Genomic DNA, 21,809 nt, shown 5'->3' on the forward strand with positions numbered 1-21,809 from the left:
AGGAGAAGAATGGGGACTAAAAGGTGATTAATAGGGGACATGACCTATTATAAGGGATTGGGGAAGGTTGATATGAGAAAATGACACTTATGTTAACTTCATTCAGTAATTTATTTATTATTTATTCAACAATAATTTATTAAATACTGATAATATCCCCAGCATTAGAATACGTTTCAGCGATATTGTGGAGAAAAAAGGTAGGCAAAGTTCTCTCGGAGAGCTTAAAATCTAAAATGATTTTTTTTTTCCTAACTTCATTCTCAGTACCAAAATAGACTATTGGAGATGAGGAGAATTTCTTAAAAGACAATAAAATGGAGAAGTCACTTTGAGGTGAAAGTACTGGCATTTATTTTATGGAAGAAAAGAAAAACAGGAAAGAAATTTAAAGTAAGTTGGAATAAAGCTTTGGCTGAGAGAAATATGGAGAAGAAAAAATTTATGTGTAAAACTTAGTAATTTGTCTGGGGAACTTAGTTTGATGCCAGAATGAGTTCTGATGAGAATATTACTGGAGCCATTACTCAGCTCTCTGATTTGGTTGGGTGCTTACTCCTTTTAGAATAAATGATCACATTGTTCACTAGCTTGCAGACTCAATGACAGTGCAAAGCAAGTTACATAATCTGTGAATTTTGTTGTCAAATTCAAATAATACCCTGATACCTACCTATTTAGAAAATCAGAAGACTTCTTCCTCATTATGAACATTGCATCTCTTCTTAACGTTGAGGAAAATTCATGCTGTAATTTATTGGTAGTAGTTTGTTAGCATGTAAATATGACTATAGCATCCATACACACACAGATGTAATAATCATCAACTTGTCTACTAATCAAGTGAGGGTCACATATGAAATGTTCAATGCATCAACAAGATTTTTGACTTTGCTTCTAAATATCTCTTATGCACTTACTCTTCTTGTCATCACTACCTTTTCTAATTTACAATCACCTCTTTCCTGCAATAACTTTTCCATTGGTCTAAATTCCATTTATTGTGGCACCCCCTCCACATTAATCTTCACATTGCAGACAGAATGACCTTTTCAAAAATGTAAATCTGATCAAGCTAGTTTCTATTTGTTATCTTCTGATTTATGACAAAATTTCCCTATGACCTGGACTGATTTGACTCCTATCTACCTCTATAGCCTCATCATGTAAGAAGTCCCCAATAACATTTTTAGAAAATTTATTTGATATATTTTATTATTTTAGAGTAGCTTTAGGTTCATAACAAAATTGAGACATTTTCCATATATCCTCTGTCCCTACACATAGATAGCCTCCCCTGTTATCAACATTCCCAACCAGAGTGGTGCATTTGTTACAACTGATGACCAACGTTGACATATCATTATCACTCAGCACACATATTTTCCATTAGGATTCATTCTTGGTGTTGTATATCCTATGGGTCTGCACAAATGTATCATACAGAGTAGTTTCACTGCCTGAAGTAACCTTTCTACATTCCCTAAAATCCTATCAACCACTGATCTTTTTGCTACCTTCATAGTTTTGCCTTTTCAGCATGTCGTATAGTTGGAATCATACATATGTAGCCTTTCAGATTGGCTTCTTTCATGTGGTAATATATATTTAAAGCTTACTTCTTGTCTTTCCACAGCTAGATAGATCAATTTTTAGTCCTAACTTATATTTCTCTGGTTGGATTAATGAAGGATATTTGGGGTTGCTTCTAAGTTTTGGCAATTATAAATAAACCTGCTATAAAGTGCAGGTTTTTGTGTGGACATACTTTTTCAACTCCTTCAAGTACATATCAAGTAGTGCAATTGCTGGATTATGTGGTAAGAATATGTTTAGTTTTATAAGAAACTGCCAACCTGCCTTCCCAAGTGGCTGTACCATTTGCATTCTTACCAGCAATGAATGACAGTTCCTGATGCTCCTCATCCTCACTAGCATTTGGTGTTGTCAGTGTTTCTGGGTTTTGGTCATTCTAATAGATGTGTAGTGGTATCTTATTCTTGTTTCAATTTACATTTTCCTGATAACAAATGATGTGGAACATCTTTTCATATGCTTATTTGCCATCTGCATAGCTGCTCTGGTGATGTCTGTTAAGGTATATATATATATACCCACCATATATATGTAATATATATTTTATATATATATTTTATAAATATATGATTTTTATATAATTCTGCCTCTCACAGAGCAGAATTTTATATATATTATATATTTATATAATTTTTATATATTATATATATTTATTTTTATATATAATATATACTATATATTATATATGTAATATATATATTATATTTATATATAATATATACTATATATTATATATGTAATATATATATTATATTTATATATAATATATACTATATTATATATAGTATATATTATATATGTAATATATATAATATTTATATATAATATATACTATATATTATATATGTAATATATATATTATATTTATATATATATAATATATATATAATTTTTTTGAGACAGAATTTTGCTCTATTGCCCAGGCTGGAGTGCAGTGGTGTAATCACAGCTTACCACAGCCTTGACCTCCTGGTTATCAAGCGATCTTCCTAGGCGTAAGTGATCCTCTCACCACAGCCTCCTCAGTAGCTGGGACTGCAGGCACATGCCACCATGCCTGGCTAAATTTTTGATTTTTAGTAGAGACAAGGATGCACTATTTTGCCCAGGTGGGTCTCAAACTCCTGAGCTCAAGAGATTCTGCTTCCTTGGCCTCTCAAAGTCCTGGGATTACAAACATGAGCTACTGCACCCAGCCTGTTAAGTCTTTTTTTTAAAATCAGTGTTTTTTTTTCCCTTCTCGTTGAGTTTTAAGAGTTCTTTGAATATTTTTGACAAGTCCTTTGTCCAATAGATGTGTCTTCTGCAATATTTTCTCCTAGTCTGTAGCTCATTTTTTTGAATTTTTTATTATCTTGACTGCCTCTCACAGAGCAGAACATTTTAATTTTAATGAAGTCCAGTTTACCATTCTTCCACAGATTGTGCCTTTGGCATTGTATCTACAAAGTCATCATCAAAATCAGTGACATCTACATTTTCTCCTATGTTATCTTTTTGGAGTTTATAGTTCTGCATATTATATTAAGATCTGCAATCCATTTTGAGTTTTTGAGAAGGTCATAAGATCTGTGTCTAAATTCTCCCTCTCTTTTTTTTTTTTTTTTGCATGTGGCTTCTTAATTGTTCCATTTCCATTTGTTGAAAATACTTTTTTCTCCATTGTATTGCCTTTAACCCTTTGTCAAAGATTAGCTGATTATATTTATTTGAGTCCATTTCTGGGCTTTCTTTTTTTATTCCATAGATCAATTAATCGATTCTCCAATATCACACTGCCTTGATTACTGTAGCTCTATAGTAAGTCTTGAAATCCAGTTGTATTAGTCCTCCAAATTTGTTCTCCTTCAATATTTTGTTAGCTATGGAGGGTCTTTTGCCTCTCCATATAAACTTAAGGGGCATTTGTCAATATCCACAAAATAACTTTCTGTGAATTTTCATTGGGATTGCATTTAATCTAGAAATAAGCTGGGAAGAACTGACATGTTGATAATATTGTCTTCTATCTATAAATATGAGCTCTCTCTCCATTTATTTAGTTTTATAATTAAGAGATTTAGAGTTTTTTCATGTGCTTCTTGTATGTTATTTTTTAGACACTATTAATATAAATAGCATTGTTTCCTAATTTCAAATTCTACTTTTTTATTGCTGGTATACAGGGAAGTGGTTGACTTTTGCATACTGACCTTATATCCTGCAACCTTACTGTAATCATTTATTGATTCTAGTTTTATTTACTATTTTTGTAAATTCCTTCAGATTTTCTACATGGATAACCATGTCATCTGTGAACAATTTTATTTCTTGTTTCACTTTTCTTTTCTTGTTGACTCTTTGAATTATCTAGAACTTCCAATAGCGTATTGAAGAATAAGAGGGAAATGGGACATCCTTCCCTTGTTCCTGATTTTAGTGGGAAAGCTTTGAGTTTGCCACCATTAAGTGTGATGTTAGCTATAGGTTTTTTATAGATGTTCTCAATCAATTTGAAGATGATTTCCTCTCTTCCTAATTTACTGATAATTTTTACTGTGAATGGATGTTGGATTTTGTCAATTGATTTTTTTCTGTATCTATTGATATGATCCCGTGTTTTACTTCTTCAGCCTGTTGAGGTGATAAAATTACATTAACTAATTTTTGAATGTTGAACCAGGTTTCATACCTGGGATCAGTTCCACTTCATTATGATATATAATTCTGTTTACATATTATTGAATTTGATTTGCTAATAATTTGTGAAGATTTTTGGATCTATCTATGTGTCTATCATGAGAGATACTGTTATCTAGTTTTATTTCTTGCATTGTCTTAGTCTGGTTTTGATATTATGGAAATACTAGTCTCAAAGAATTCATGAGAAAGTATTTCCTCTGCTCCTGTCTCCTGAAAGAAATGGCAGAGAATTGATACAGTCTTTTTATTAAATGATTTCTCTGACTCTTCAAAACCCCTGGCTTTATCTTCCCATACATCACTCTCACATTTCCTTAAAGAACTTATAAATGTTAATGTTTTACATTCATTTATGCCATTATTATTAATATCCTGTTCCCCCATTCCCCTTTCACATAAAGAAGCCTTATAAGGTTAGAGGTTATGTCTACTTTTGCTCATCATTCTAACATATCATTAGGTTTGAAGTAACTACTCAACTAGTCAGTGAATACGTACTGAATTGGATTGATGGATGAATGAATACATTTGATGGCAATCCCAAAACCTGAAATGTCACTGTGGAACCTCCTACGATTAATTTCTCCTACTGATATATTTTAGAAATCTGTATTCCTTTACTTCTACCCCATAGTTAAAACTATGCCACAGCCTACTCTCATTAGCAGACTTGGAATCTGAGAAGACATGCTCTAATAACAGCATTTCATATTATGACAGCTGATTCAACAGATTTCTTTGCAACTTCTTCACTTTCAGCATATTCTCTCATTCTTTCTTTTATTTCAAGTTACCAGTGTGAAGTTCTTTTACCTTCTCTATCAATTTCCTGCTTCAATGGGATCTTTATACATTAATTCCCAGACTTCCATCACTTCCTCCTGCCTATGATTTGTCCAAAGATAACCTTTCTACCTGCTTTACATCATTCTCCTTCCATCTCCTTGGGGACATTACATTATCTGTTAGTACACTTTCTTGATTAAATAGTAAACACATTTCTAATTCATCATCCTCTCTAATCTTTCTGCAGCATTCAACCCTTTCCATTTCTTCCTCCTTCTTCTTAAAACCCTTTCTCTTCCTATTTTTTCTTATACGAACTCTCCTGGTTCCTCTCTTATCTGTCACATGCATTTTGTGTCTTCTTGTATTTTTCAATTCCCTGAATATATATAATCCCCACAAACAAAGATATTGGACCACTTTACTTTCTTCTATGCAGTTTCTCTCTTAAAAGTATCATCAACTTAACTATTTAAAATTGTTTTTTTTCCTGGTGCTTAAAAACAAAACACCTGCTATTATCTTAAAGGAAGCTCCCAGAACCACATGCTTGAGAAGTGACCGGACTCTACAATGGGTATATAGCTTCTGATGCACAGCAGGAGATAATGACAAGATTCAGTCTGCTATCCCTTTCAACCAGACACACCGACATGCTAGAATTCGACAGTGATTTTCTATGCTTTTATATTTAAATGCAAGAACTCTGATGCATATCACTTTGTGTGTGGTGCCATTTTCCATGTGTTCCTTGGCATCTTGCATGACAATAATTGTGAGGCTGGGAAATATGAGAGTATACCAAAAGCTGAATATAACTTACCATCAAACTTCTCACCATTTATAATGACTTTAGTTGTTTTCATTTTCTTCTCTCTTACCTTATTCTCTTCTTACTAATTCACTGACTAACTCATTCATTCAACACATATTTATGAATTACCACTAAGATACAGTGGTGAGTAAGAACAGACAATAATCAAATAGCTTCCTGCTTAATGGTGGGACAAATAACAGTAACTTGAATTTTCTTAGGCATTTTCACTGTACAGATATAGATTGGATCATTTTAATATTTACAGTATATTAATATTTTTTTTTTGTTATTTCCTGCAATCTGCAAAGGACACCTAGGAACTTTCAGAATCTCCCTCAAGTAATTGAGAGTTTTCAGGGGCTGTTTCACATCTGTTCAGGAATCAACCTCTCAGCACTGGCTTTATCTCATACCTGGGCTCCTTTTCATTGATATTCTTAGTTAGATAAGCTATTTAAAAGAGATTCATCTTACTAAAAGAATGTGAAAGTCCACACCAAAATTTATGTCCCAATGTTCTCAAGGCCTCCAAATGCTTAAGGTACCAAAATGACTTTATATTCACTTCAGACTCCTCATGTCAGTGTTATACTTTACTCTATGAAAATATGTCTTAAATTTCTTATGTAGATAACTCTACTTTCTGTCTATAGCAACTCCTTTCCTTAGGTAATTCGGTGGATGGACAGACAATTCAGCGTATGGTGCTCAGCTGCTGTTCAAGCAGCAGTCCAGAAGTTACTGTCAATGTATTTGAATGTGTTTTTGAGATTTAAATCAGTAGACTGAATAAATCACATTACTCTCCGTAATGTGGGTTGGCCTCATCCAATCAGATGAAGACCTTAAGATAAAAGACTGAGGGCTGAGGTCCTCAGAAGAGGAAAGCATTCTGCCTCCCAACTGCCTTCAACTTAAGCCTGCAGCATTAACTCCTGCTGGAATTCCCAGGCTGCCAGGCTGCTCTGCATATTTTGAACTTGCCAGCCTCTAAAATTATGTGCACTAATTTTTTAAAATAAATCTTTTTCTCTTGCTCACTTTCTTCTCTCATATTCTTCTGTCTCCATCCTATTGTTTCTGTTTCTGTGGAGAACCTGACAAATACAGTCTTCTCTGTTAGCTCACTCCCATGGCCAATTCATACAATTTCTCCCTTCCTGCTTAATTTAAAATCCAAAATCTTCACATAAATAGATTCTTGTGTGATTTTTACACAGATTGCCAAATGTAATAGGCTAAAAAATTGTTCCTCAAAGATGTCCAAGCCCTGACTGTCAGGTGAATATGTTATTTTATATGGCAAAAGGACTTTGCATGTGCAATTAGGTTCTTGAGATGGGTAAATTATCCTGGATTATCTAGGTGGTTCCAATGTAAACACAGTGTCCTTATAAAAGGGAAGTAGGAGTTTGAAAGTATGAAGAATGTGATGTCACAACAGAAGCAGAGATTGGAGTGACATGGCTGTGAGCCAAAGAATGTGGGCAGCCTTGAGAAGCTGGGAGAGACAAGGAAAGGATTCTGTCTAGAGCCTCCAGAAGGAACTGTGCTGCCAACACTTTGATTTTAGCCCTGCAAGACTCATTTCAGACTTCTGACTTCCAGAATTCTAAGAGAATAAATTTGTGTTGTTTAGAGTTACTAAATTTGTGTTAATTTGTTACAGTACAATGAGAAAAACTAATACCTCAAACATGCCTGAAGTTCAGCCCTGCATGTAGCCTGTGCTCAAACTGAGATTCCTACTACACAAAAATGAGCAATTAAAATACAGTGTGATAGACTCCCACTTCTAGCCAACTGGTACCAGACTTGCCTTCCTGCCATAAATAACTGGAAAAATGGACCAGATATATTAAACAGCTCTTTTCAGGCATTGGACAGCTGGCATCTCAGCAATGTGATCCTTTGGAGAAGGGAAACAAATGAGGTGAGTCCTATGTTTGTCCCAGCTTTCTTTTTGTAGGCATTTTCTGTACTGTGGTAGAGAAAGGGGAATCTAAGCAAAGTATAGTAGACTCTCTGACTTGAAGAGACAGAGATTAGAGTTTGAGGAATCTGAGGTGGTCGAAATCTGGAATCTACATAGAAAAATAGTCCTAGAAATATGTGTATAGGCCTTTGAGTTTTTAGCTGACTACTAACCTGCATATGCATAGAGTACAACTCAATGATGTAGAACAAAGAAAAACTTGAAGTTGTAAGCCGAGCAATCTGCAGAGCTTATGTATTTCTGTGAGACATTTGAGTCCCAATCATGCAAAATGGAGGGTGAACCACAGAGCACTTAGTAGACACCCCAGAATGGTGGTAGGGCTAAAGCAGGCTTAGAGGAAAATCTACTCTAGTCCCACCTTAAAAAAGCTTATGAAGGGGTCTCTAAATAATTAAGCCAGCCTGCAAGTTATGTAAGTGTCTGTTAGAACAAAGCCCAACATTATTTTTAAAAAATTAATGAACACCTTCATTATCACTCATTCTGTATCTTATATCTTCAGAATGTATTTATCTTACAATGTATTAACACTTTGACCAATACTCCCCATTTCTCCCAACTCCCCCACCAACCCTACCAGCCTTTGGCAACCACCATTCTACTCTCTGCTTCTATGATTCTTTGTTTAATTCCACATATAGGTGAGATTGTGCAATATTTCTCTTTCTGTGTGTGGCTTATTTCATTTAGCATAATATCCTCCAGGTCACAAATGTCAGGATTTCCTTCTTTCTTATGGCTGGATAATATTCCATTTTTTGTATATGTGTGTATTTATTTATTTATACATATGTAAATACATACTGTTTTCTTTATCTATTCACCCATTAATGGAAACTTAGATTGTTTCAATATCTTGGCTATTGTGAATAATACTACAATGAATTTGAATGTGCATTTATCTTTTCAAGATACTGATTTCATTTCCTTTGGATATATACCTAGAAATAGAATTGCTAGATCATACAGTAGTTTTATTTTTAAAGTTTTGCAGAAACTTCATACTGTTTTCTATAATTCTTCTACTAGTTTACATTTCCACCAACAGTGTACAAGATTTACCTTTACTCTACATTTTCATTAACACTTGTTGTCTCTTATGTTTTTGATAATAACCTTCCTAACAGATGTGAAGTGATATCTCGTTGGGGTTTTGATTTGCATTTTCCTGATGGTTAGTGATACTGAGCACCTTTTCATGTATATGCTCAACATTTTTATGTCTTTGAAAAAAAAGGTTTGTTCAGGTTCTTTGCCTATTTTTAAGAATAGGTTTTTTTTTTGTTTTTTTTTTTTTGCAATTGTGTCAATTCCTCATTTAACCCTTATCAAATATACAATTTTGAAATATTTTAGTTCATTTCATAGGTTGTCTTTTCATTGTTTTGAATTTTATTCTTTGCTATACAGGTGCATTTTAGTTTGATATATTTCCATTTGTTTATTTTTGCTTTTGTTGTCATATATAAAAAAATCAATGCATTAAAAATTCAAGGAGTTTTCTATTTCTGTTTTCTTCAAGAAGTTTTATATTTTGAATCTTACATTTAAGTCTTTAATCCATTTGGAGCTAATTTTTGTATATGGTGTAAGACAAGGCTCCAATTTCATTCTTTTTCATGTTAATATCCAATTTTCCCAACAACATTTATTAAAGAGACTATCTTCCCATTGTAATCTTGGCACTCATGTCAAAGATTAGTTGAACATGTATGTATGGGTATATGTCTGGATTCTTTGCTCTGCTCCATTGGTCTATGTATCTGTTTTTATGTCAGTACCATGTTGTTTTGATTACTATAGCTTTGTAATATAGTTTGAAATCAGGGAGTGTGATGCCTTCAGCTTTGTTCTTGCTCATGCTTGCTTTGGCTATTCAGGGTCTTTTGTGGTTCCATATAAATTTTAATATTTTTTTCTATTTCTATGAAAAATGTCATTGGAATTTTTATAGAGATTGCATTGAATCTGTAGATCACTTTGGGTAATATATACATTTTTACAAAATTATTCTTCCAATCCATGAAAAGAAGATATATTTTCATTTATTTGTGTCTTTAATTTCTTTCCTCAATGTCTTTTCAGTGTACAGATCTTTCACCTCTTCGTTTAAATTTATTTCTAAGTATTTTATTCTTTTTGGTGTTATTGTAAATTGAATTGTTTTCTTAATTTCTTTTTTGAATACATATTTTTTAGTGTATAGAAACCCAGGTAATTTTTGTGTGTTGATTTTGTATCCTAAAAATTTACCAAAGTACTTTATTCATTCTAAAATTTTTTTGGTGAAGTCTTCAGGGTTTTCTATATATGAGATTATGTCATCTGTAGAGACAATTTTACTTGTTCTCTTCCAATTTGAATACGTTTTATTTATTTTTATTGTCTAATTGCTCTGGCCAAGACTTCTAGTACTATTTTAAATACAAGTGGCGAAAGTGAGAATCCTTTTCTATGTTCTGATGTTATAGTAAAAGTTTTTAACTTTTCAACATTGAGTATAAGTTTGCTATAGGTTTGCTAAATATGGCCTTTATTGTGTTGAGGTATATTTCTTCTCTATTTAATTTGTTGTGAGGTTTTATTATGAAAGGAGGTTGAATTTTGTCAAATGCTTTTTCTGCATCTATTAACATAATAAGTTTTATTATTCATTTTGTTAATGTGGTGTATCACATTTATTAATTTGCACAAGTTGAATTATTTTCACATCCTAAGGATGAATCTTGATCATGATGTATGATCTTTTTAATGTGAATCGCATTTGGTTTGCTAGTAATTTTTGTTGAGGGTTTTTGCATCTATGTTCATCAGATATATTGGCCTGTAACTTTCTTTTCTTAGTGTCCCTATCTGGATTCGGTATGAGGGTAATTCTGGACTCCTAAAATTAGTTTGGCAGTGTTCTGTTCTCTTCAACTTTTTGGAACGGTTTGAAGGATTGGCATTAATTCTTCTTTAAATGCTTAGTAGAATTCACCAATGAAGTCATCTAGTCCTGAGCTTTGTTGTTGTTGTTGGGTGGCTTTTGATTACTGATTCAATAACTCTATTTGTTATTGGTCTGTTCAGATTTTTATTTTCTTTATGATTCAATCTTGGTAGACTGTGTATTTCCAGGAATTTATTATTTTTCTCTACGTTATCCAATTTGTTGGTGTATAATTATTATAATTGTTCATAATAATCTCTTGTGATCCTTTGTATTTCTGTGATATTAATTATAATGGTTCACCTTTCATTTATAATTTTATTTGAGTTCCCTCTTTTTTTCTTGGCTAGCAAAACTGAATGCTTGCCAATTTTATTTATATTTTCAACCAAATTTTTAGGTTCATTGACCTTTTCTATTGCTTTTCTAGTCTATTATTTTATCTATGTTTACTCTTATTTTTATTATTTCCTCCCTTCTTCTGCCCTTGGAATATTTACTTTTCTTTTTCTAGTTCCTTGAGGTGTGAAGTTGAGTTATTTGAAGTAATTTTTTCTTAATGTAGGCTTTTATTGCTAGAAACTTCCACGTTAGTACTCCTTTAGTTGCATTCCCTAAGTTTCAGTATGTTGTAATTTCCACTTTTGTTTTTCTGAAGATACTTCTTTTTAATTTCCTTTTAGATTTTTTTTTTTTTTTTTTGGCTGGGAGTGGTGGCTCACGCCTGTAATTGCAGCACTTTGTGAGGCCGAGATGAGTGGATCTCAAGGTCAGGAGTTTGAGACCAGCCTGACCAACATGCTGAAATCCCGTCTCTACTAAAAATACAAAAAAATAAATTAGCCGGGCGTTGTGGCACACGCCTATAATCCCAGCTACTCAGGAGGCTGAGGCAGGAGAATTGCTTGAACACAGGAGGTGGAAGTTGCAGTGAGCAGAGATCAAGCCACTGCACTCCAGCCTGGGCGACAGAGGGACACTCTGTCTCAACAACAACAACAACAACAACAAATTTTTTTCTTCGATGCAACCGTTGTTCAAGAGTGTGTTGTTTTTAATTTTCACATTTTAGTCTATTTTCCAAAATCCCTCCTGTTACTGATTTCTAGATTTTACCAATATGATTAGTAAAGATATTTGAGATGACTGTTACATTTGTGAAGATTTGTTTTGTGGCTTAACATATGATCTATCCTGAAGAATGTTTTTTGTATGCTTTAAAAGAATGCGTATTTCACTGTTATTGGATGGGATGTTCTATATATATGTGTGTGTGTGTGTGTATGTGTGTGTATATATGTATATATGTGTGTATATATGTATGTATATATGTGTGTATATATATGTTTATATATGTATGTATATATATATCAGTTAGATCTATTTGGCCTATACTGTTATTCAAGTCCACTATTTATTGATTTTCTGTCTGGATGATATCTCTGGTGTTGAAATTGGAGTATTAAAGTCATTTACTGTTATTGTATTACTGTCTAGTTCTCCTGTTAATTCTTTTAATATTTGCTTTACATATTTAGGTGATATGATGTTTATTAAAAGAACATAATAATTATAAATATAAATGCACCCAACATTGGAAATCCAACATTCTTTATATTTTAAAAAAATTTCAACAATTTATAAACACAAAATGTACATTATCCAGAATTTGATTTAAAAACAAGAGAAAAAGCAGAAAAATGTGTCCCATTACAAGGAGAAAAATCTGTCAATGGAAACAGATGCAGAAATGGCAAATGATAGAATTATCAGACAATGACTTTAAGATGGTGATTAAAAATGTATGAAAAAATTTAAAGGAAAACATAAACATAATTAAGCTACAAACTGAAACTCTGAAGCATAATGAAATGATTAAGAATTGTAAATGCAATAAATGAAGTGAAAATTTTAATGAGTTGTGTTAATAGTAGATTAGAAACTGTGGAGGAAATAATTAATAATCTTGATATGGTTTGGATTTGTGTCTCTGCCCAAATCTCATGTCTAATTGTAATCCTTAGTGTTGGAGGAGGGACCTGATGGGAGGTGATTGCATCATGGTGGGGGGTGAATTTCCCCCTTGCTTTTCTCATGATCGTGAGTTCTTAACAAGATCTGGTTGTTTAAAAGTGTGTAGCACTTCCCCTTCTCTCTCTTTTCTCCTGCTTTGCCCATGTAAGACATGCCTGATTTCCCTTCTGTTATGATTGACAGTTTCCTGAGACCTTCCCAGCCATGCTTCCTGTATAGCTGGCAGAACTGTGAGCAAATTTAAAATCTTTTTTTAAAATAAATTATTTCATTTCAGGTATTTCCTTATAGCAGAGTGAGAACAGACTAACACAAATCTTAAAGATATATTAATAGAAATTACTTGAATTGAAACACATAGAGAAAGAAACCAAACTGTCATAAAAGGTCTCATTGATATGTGGGACAAATATCAAGTAGTCTAATATACATGAAAGAAAAACTAGCACAACTGAAAGAGATATAGACAAATTGACAATTATAGCTATAAATTTCTAGAATCTTCTCTCAGTAACTGGTAGAAGAAAAACACATATCAACAAACATCAACCAACTAGACTAGACAGGTCAAAGTGCCCACAGGTCAAGTAGAAATTACATGAAGATTTAGAAAACATTTCTAATTGAGTGACAATGAAAAACATAACATATCAAAATTTAGGTGTACATGAAGAGAAATTTATTCTCTTACATGCATATTTTAGAAAAAAGTGTCTAAAGTAAAGTCTAAGCTTGTTTCTTAAATGCTACCAAAAATTATACTCAAAGAAAGTAGAAAGTAATAATAAAAACAATAAAGATAAATTAGTACAATAAAATAATTAGATGGTAATAATTACAAGGTATTAATAAGGCAGAAAGCAATAAAAAGATTAAAATGCAGTAGAAAAACTTAAATAAAAATATTTTTCCTTGAAATTATCAAAAAATGGCAATCAAGCTACATTGAACAGGAAAAAAAAAAGACACAAGTTACCAATTTCAAAAATGACAGAAGTATTGCTGCAGACTCTACAGGCATTAAAAGGGGGAATGTTATAATATGATATGGATAAATGCCAAGAAATTGATTACTTTAGATAGGATAGATACATTTCATGAATGGTACAAATTACAAAAATTGAATTAATAAGAAGGAAAATTTTTATAGCCATATATATGAAAGAAATTAAATATATAATTAAAAACTTTCCCATGAAGAAAAATACAATCCAGAATAGCTTTGCTTGTGAACTCTAGACAATCATTTAAAAAAAGAAATACTAGCTATTGTTTGAAAATTCACAAATACTGAAAGGAGAAATAATTCCAAACTCATTTTATGGTACTGGCATTACAGAATGCATGTAAAATTACACATGAATATACTTTATGAATACAAATGCAAAATCCTTAACAAAATATTATCATAATTAAATCCAGCAATAAACACAAAATGTAATACATCATTAGTAAATAAGATTTATCTCTGGAATGCAAAGTTGTTTTATAATTTGAGTATCAATCAATGTATTTTGTCATATTAATACAACAAAGGAGTTAAACTATATAATAATTTCAATATGCAAAGAAAACTAATTTAACAAAACTCAGTACTAAATAATTTAAAGAGCTATTAAGAGGACAGGAATAAATAAAAACTTATTCAAACTGAAAAAGAGTATATCCAAAACCTTCATCTGACATCATATTTAATAGCTCTAAGGTTGGGAAAAAAGATTACAATTTCTCTCATGTTCCTCGTCTACATTTTAATGGAAGTTCAAGCCAGTGTAATAAGAAAAGTAAGAGAAATAAGAGACATATGTTTGGAAATAAATAGGTAAATGTGTCTTTGTCAATGACATGATTATGCATATAGAAGATCCTAAGAATCTATAAAAAAACAAGTAGGACTAAAAAGTGAATTTAGCAAGATCACAAGATACTAAATCAATATAGAAAAAGCTATTATATTTCTCTATATTAGCAATAAATAATTTAAAAAATAAAATTGCCATCTACAAGGCCAGCATAACCCTGATACCAAAGCCAGACAAGGACACAATTTAAAAAAAGAAACTACAGGCTAATATCAGTGATGAATACAGAAAAAAAATTCTCAACAAAATACTAGCAAACTGAATCCAACAACACATCAAAAAATAATACACTATGATCAATAGGGATACATATAGATCAATTAGACCCATGGATCCATTAACATCATATATTACATCAATAGAATGAGGGACAAAAATTATATAATTTTCTCAATATGTGAAGAAAAAGCTTTTGATAAAATTCAACATCTCTTCATGATAAAAATTCCAAATGAATTAGGCATAGAAGGAAAATATCTTAACATAATAAAGACCATATATGACACATTCTGTTCAGCTAACATCCTACTGCATGGAAAGTTTTCAGGTTTTCCTCCAACTGGAAGGAAAATAAAACAAGGATCCCCACTCTCACCAATCCTTTTCAACATAGTAATGGAAGTCATAGCTAAGAAATTAGGCAAGAGAAAAAGTAAAACACATCCAAATTGGAAAGGAGGAAATTATATTTTCCCTGAAGACAACATGATAGTATGTATAGAAAAACCTGAAGACTCTACCAAAAAACTGTTAGAACTGATACGTGAATTCAGTAAAGTGGCAGTGCACGAAATTAATATACAAAATCAGTAGTGTTTTTAATACATTAACAACAAACTAGCTGAAAAAGAGTCAAGAAGGCAATCACATTCATAGCAGCTATAAAAGTATAGTACCTAGGAATAAATTTAATCGAGGAGGTGAAAGACCTTTACAAGGAAAACTACAAAACACTGATGAAAGAAATTGAAGAGGCTGGGAGCAGTGGCTCACACCTGTAATCCCAGCACTTTGGGAGGCTGAGGCAGGTGGATCACTTGTGGTCAGGAGTTCAAGACCAGCCTGGCCAACCTAGTAAAACCCTGTCTCTACTGAAATTACAAAAAAAAAAAAAAAAAAAATTAGCCAGGCGTGATGGTGGTGCCTGTAATCCCAGCTACTCGGGAGGCTAAGGCAGGAGAATCATTTGAACTTGGGAGGCGGAGATTGCAGTTTGCTGAGATCATGCTACTGCACTCCAGCCTGGGTGAAACAGGGAGACTCTGTCTCAAAAAAAAAAAAAAAAGAGAAAGAGACATTGAAGAGGGAACTAACAAATGGAAAGACATCCCATGTTCATGAATTGAAAGAATTAATATTGTTAAAATAACAATACTACCTAAAGCAATCTACAGATTCAATGCAATCCTTATCAAAATGCCAATAACATTCTTTATAGAAACAGAAAATAAACCCAAAATTTATATTGAACAACAAAATACCCCAAATAACCAAAGCAATCCTGAGCAAAAAGAACAGAGCTGCAGGTATCATACTACTTGACCTCAAAATATACTACAAAGCTGTAATAACCAAAACAGCATGGTATTGGCATAACAACAGATACATAGACCAGTGGAACAAAATAGAGAACCCAGAAATGAATCCACATATTTACAGTCAACTGATTTTTTTATGAAAGTTATAAGAACTTTCATTGAGGAAGAACAATCTCTTCAATAAAACGGTGCTGGGAAAACTGGATATCCATATGCAGAAAAATGAAACTAGACCCCCATCTCTCACCCTATACAGAAATCAACTCAAAATGCATCAAAGACCTAAATGTAATACTTGAAACAATAGAAATACTAAAATAAAAAAGGGAAATAGTTCAGAACATTGGTCTGGGAAAAGATTTTATAAATAAGACCTCAAAAGCTCAGGCAACAAAAGCCAAAATAAACAAAAATGGTTATGTCTAACTGAAATGGTCTGTGCAGCAAAGAAAACAATAAACATTTCAAGACAACCTGCAGAGTGGGATAAAATATTTACAAACTACTCATCCAACAAGGGACTAATATCCAGAATATACAAGGAACTGACACATCTCAACAGCAAAAAGTAAACAACTTAATTTAAAAATGGCCAAATAATCTGAACAGACATTTCTCAAAAGAAGACATATAAATGAACAATAAATACAAGAAAAAATTTTTAGCATTACTAATCATCAGCAAAATGCAAATCAAAACTATAATAAGCTATTGTCTTACTCCAGTTAGGATGGCTACTATCAAGATACAAAAATAAAAAATACTAAGGAGGTTGTGGAGAAAAGGGAACACTTACACACTGTTGGTTGGAATGTAAACCAGTATTGCCACTACAAAGAACAGCATGGAAGTTCCTCAGAAAAACTGCAAATGTAACTACCATGTGATCTAGAAATCCTACCATTGGAAATTTATCCAAAGGAAAAGAAATCATTACATTGAAGAGACATCTGTACCCCCATGTTTATTACAGCACTTTTCACTATAGCCAAGATATGGAATTAACCTGGGTGTCCAAAAACAGATGAATGGGTAAAGAAAATTTTGTATATGTACACATGGAATATTATCCAGCCATAAAAAAAGAATAAAATCTTATCATTTATGGCAATGTGGATGAAACTGGAGGACATATGTTAAGTAAAATAAGCCAGTAACATAAAGTTAAACACTGCATGTTCTCACTCATATGTGGAAGCTAAAAAAGGTGGATCTCATAGAAGCAAAAAGTAGAACAGAAGATACTAGAGGCTTGGAAGGGTGGAGGAAGAGAGGGATAAAAAGAGATTTGTTGAAAGATACAAAATTACAGCTAGGTAGGAGGAATAAATTCTGATGTTCTATACCACTGTAGGATGTCTATAGTTAACAATAACATATACTTTCAAATAGCTAGGAGGATAGTGAACATTCCCAACACAAAGAAATGATAAATATTTGAGATGATGAATATGGTAATTATTTTGATCTAATCACTACACATTATATGTATTGAAATATCACTATGTACGCCATGAATATGTACAATTATTTCTTGTCAATTAAAAAAGGATAAATAAGCATATAAGAAAAAGCAAAAGATTAAATTAAAAAGTACTATGTGAATGTGTTGTAAAATTGACATAAAATGTGTAACATCTAGTAATAAATTTAATTAAATATATATAAGAACTATATACTGGAAATGACATAAAATGGCTGAAAGAAATTAAATATCTAAATTAATGAAGAGATATACTATGTTTGCTTAAAATGCATGGCTCATATTTTAATGTAAGTTATGATTCAGTAAATTTGCTTTAAAATATATATATATATAAAAATATTGTGTGATAAATGTTATACTGAGGGTAAGGATTCCTAATTCAATTTTGTGTGTAGGCAGTGTGTTCCAGAAATTCTTCCCAAATTTGCCAGCTGTAGGAAGAGTAGGATTTAGATAAAGGGAGGAGGGTGTTTCTGATAGTCATTTAGGAACCACAAAGTTGTTAAGTAAACTTGGATACGTATAGTATGTGAGGCCTGGATTCTAAGAGATGAGACTGGGAAGGATCAGAACACAAAAAGCCTCATAGTATGAACTTGAGAATAAATACCTTTTAAAATTTTGTACCATAGGTGCCTCTCTGGCTTCATCCTTGTTGTCATGCTGCTTGTAAGCAATGCTATGGGATTTGAGACTTTCCTTGTGAATCCTTCATTGTGTAGAGACATTAAAATGTTGATGCTCTGAGGGGAAGAGACAGATCTGAATGGTTTCCCACTTGAATCTTCCAAGATACTCCTAGATTGGGTAGTAGTGTCCCCCCTAGCAGGAATAGAGAAATTAGAAATCTAGGAGGTCTGGGAGGAAAATAACTTCTGGAAGCCTTTCTGAAGGTAGTAGAGACTGTTTGGCTAAATTTGTGGTTCAGATTCTTCTGTTTGAAGTGCGCCTTTGACTGAAGTGCTAAAGGGTGGGGATGTTGGTTACCAGCAGTTTAGTATTTATTCGCATTTGCAGAGATATGTTTATCTGTGGGTTTTCCTCTATATTAATCACTTAGCTCCCAGTTTAGGAAGAATGACAGAAACCATCTCATAGAAATCTTTCCCAGGATTTGGTTTTAGTGGATGAGGTGCAGCAGCCCTGGGGAAAAAAGGGGGATTTTGAAGATCATCTCATTAAGCATAATCTCTCTTTCTTCTTTTTCTACATAATGTTCTCAGCATCTTTAATCATTGCTCATTATGTTGATCATCATCCAATTACTCTAGTTTGCCAATGCTCTTTAGAAATTTTCTGTGCCTTTGTTTGTTAGTTAAGTAAATAGTACCTGGTTCTCAGGGGAACACCATTATCACTGATTAGAGTGTCCTGTGCAAGGCAGAGTAGGACAAGTTCCACTGTTGACATGAATCTACCGTAGCCCCTAAGTTTCCAATAATTTTTGTTTTTCCTCTCTACCTTTCAAAACAAACTTCATTCCACATACCAGTTCCATGGTATAAAACAGATTTGAGAGAACAGAAATATGGACTGTTACCATTTGTAATGGAAATGTAGAAGATTCAATTAAATGATCAAATGTTAAAATATTTTTAGCAGTACATACATTTATATAAACTATGTTACTAAAAATTAAAATTAAAAAGTTTTAATGATGGATTTGGTTTTTCATGGTTACTTAGTTCAATAAAAACAAACAGAAGCCAAAATAGTTTTCACCACCATGTGAGACAATAGAGAAGTATCAGTATATATGGCAGGATTACACACCATCATGAGGTTATCACTCAGCTGGAAACAAATTGAACATTACTTTCTTTCGCTTCTTTTATTGTTGTCAAAAAATAAAAGCCTATCTTTTTTATGCAGCTTAAGAAAACATTTAGATTAGGAAGTCTGGCACTTATTTCTTCTACTGAATTTCAGTAGTATAAAAAGTTGTATTCTTGACTCAAAGATACATTTGCTTTTTTCCTAGAAAATAATAACAAAAAGAAAATTACTAAGCTGAGAATAGTGCTACTGAAATTAGTGTGTTCTTTAATCTAACAAATGTGAGACACCAGATCATAATAATCAGTGATGAGTAAACCCACTGTAGATTATTTGATATCCTGTGTTATTTTACTTCTTTGATAAGTAAGCTTCTAGCAACAATCTTCATATGTGAATTTCCTTTGAAGGATGCCTCTATTAATTCAATAAGGTTTTGAATAAAGCCCCATTATCAGGGGCCATGTTACCGAGGCCAGTGCGCCCTGATGGAAGACCCTCTTAGAACCAAAAAATGAGGTCAATCTCACACTGGAGAGTCAGACAGTCTAATGGTCAGGAAGCACCTGAAGAATAAAAATTACTTAACTGACACTGGTCAAGATGAAAGTTACCTTCAACCTCAGAAGCTGGAGACAAGCACGTCTCCAAAAGCCCAGTAAGAGGCAAATTAATCAGTCTTTAGCTAGGCATCGTGGTAGAAGGTATTATTTTGGAAAAAAAAATCTGGTAAATTGCCACTCAAATTCTAGAAATAGTTTAAAATGTCAATCCTTAATGTGCCATAAAGCATTGGAGGTTTTTGTTCTGGTAGACGTGGATGGCAGTCTGCAAATCCAGTTGATTAAGGTTTAAGTCATATAAAGGACATGCATAAACCTTTATATGACTCATCAAAGGCTTTCTGATTTTATTAAAACAACATCTTGACTACACTCTGCAGTGATGGTGAGAAAAGTTTTGAAAGTAGCACCCCAAATTTCAAGCATTTTCCAACCTTTTGTGGCTCAAAGTCACATGGGTACTACCCAGCTATTGGTCACTGCTATCTCTTGTCCCTGCTCCCCCTCCATAATGTCAGAACACTTGCTCGGTTTGGAGACTAATCAGTCAGACATGAGAGTATAAGAGGATGCCTATTGAACACAGTAAGTTCGTTCCAAGATTGAGTGAAGATAGGAGTCACAGGCATTGAAGATAGGGGTTGAGTGACTCACTAGATCACATCAGATTTCCACTGCATATTTAGATCAGAGCAAGATCCTCCTTGGTGAACTCCATCGAGCCATTGCTTTGGGTTTAGATGGCTTTGTCCAATTGCTTACCTTCCACTGAGCTGAGCTTGGGGGTTCTGGAATTCTCTTGCAGTTACTGTTCTGTGGATTTCTAACACACACACACACACACACACACAAATCATTAGCTTAATCTTCCATCTTCTGAACAGATTTCAGGAGATTTTCTTTCATGGCAAGTTTTTTTTTTTCCCTTCCAAGAAGGTGGTTCTTGTATTGGTTTAATTCAGATACAGTTCAGACTCTTGCAGAGACATAACAGAGGCTCATTCTGCTTGTTCCATGGAATCACTTGTTTGCTCAGCTCTCTGATATATTTTTGTAATTCATCTGCAATTCTTTTAGTTTTTACTAGGCCATTCTGTACTGCAGAAATCTCCTGGATGATTCCAGAATGTTGCTTTTTGGAAAGATTCTAACTCCATCAGGAGGTAGTTATTTTCTGACCAGAGAATCCCTGTTCCTATTTTTAATGTGTTGCAGCTGTGCCTCCCTGTCCTTTTTTTGCTTCCCTCTGGGGCTTTTTGCAATGTCTCTGCATATGCTTTGACCTTTGCTTCTTTGACATAGCTAGATCTTTTCAACAGCAAGTTTCTTCCTCCTGTAGAACTAAAAATACTATTTTCCTTTTAAAGTGGAGGAACAGCTTTACACTTCTTGCGTCCTGGTATATGAGTTCTGATGGTGACGGTGGGCTGGTTCCTGGGGTTACCAGGCCCCGGGTCTTTAGGCCACAGTCACAAACCTGCATTAAGTTCCAAAGAGGCTGTTTCACACTGGTTCATTTTGATGTCGTGAACTATAATTCCTGAGAGTATTTTTTATGAATTGCAGTTTTGTCAATTTCCTTTCAGATCTGTATTTGGATATTTTATTAAAAAGTCTGAATAAAGGATTTGAAAATGCCACTTATTAGATTTTAGCTTGATTTTAGAGATAACTTGGATTATTGATTTTGTACTCAATGTATGAGCTGCCCATATCCCTAGCTTTATGCCATTCACAG

At 33.1% G+C, this 21,809-nt stretch overlaps 1 long non-coding RNA gene across 1 annotated transcript; it reads right to left on the reverse strand.

Moving 5' to 3' along the window:
- Positions 1-673: 673 nt before the first annotated feature.
- On the reverse strand, positions 674-20,846 carry LOC129019307 (uncharacterized). The gene is made up of 3 exons (XR_008495607.1): positions 20,726-20,846; positions 18,343-18,875; positions 674-747 (listed from the first exon to the last, which is right to left on the reverse strand). It is a non-coding gene; the product is annotated as an uncharacterized LOC129019307 (long non-coding RNA).
- Positions 20,847-21,809: the final 963 nt, after the last annotated feature.

This window comes from Pongo pygmaeus, chromosome 1 (genome assembly GCF_028885625.2).
Source record: "Pongo pygmaeus isolate AG05252 chromosome 1, NHGRI_mPonPyg2-v2.0_pri, whole genome shotgun sequence".
Classification (NCBI taxonomy): Eukaryota; Metazoa; Chordata; class Mammalia; order Primates; family Hominidae; genus Pongo; species Pongo pygmaeus.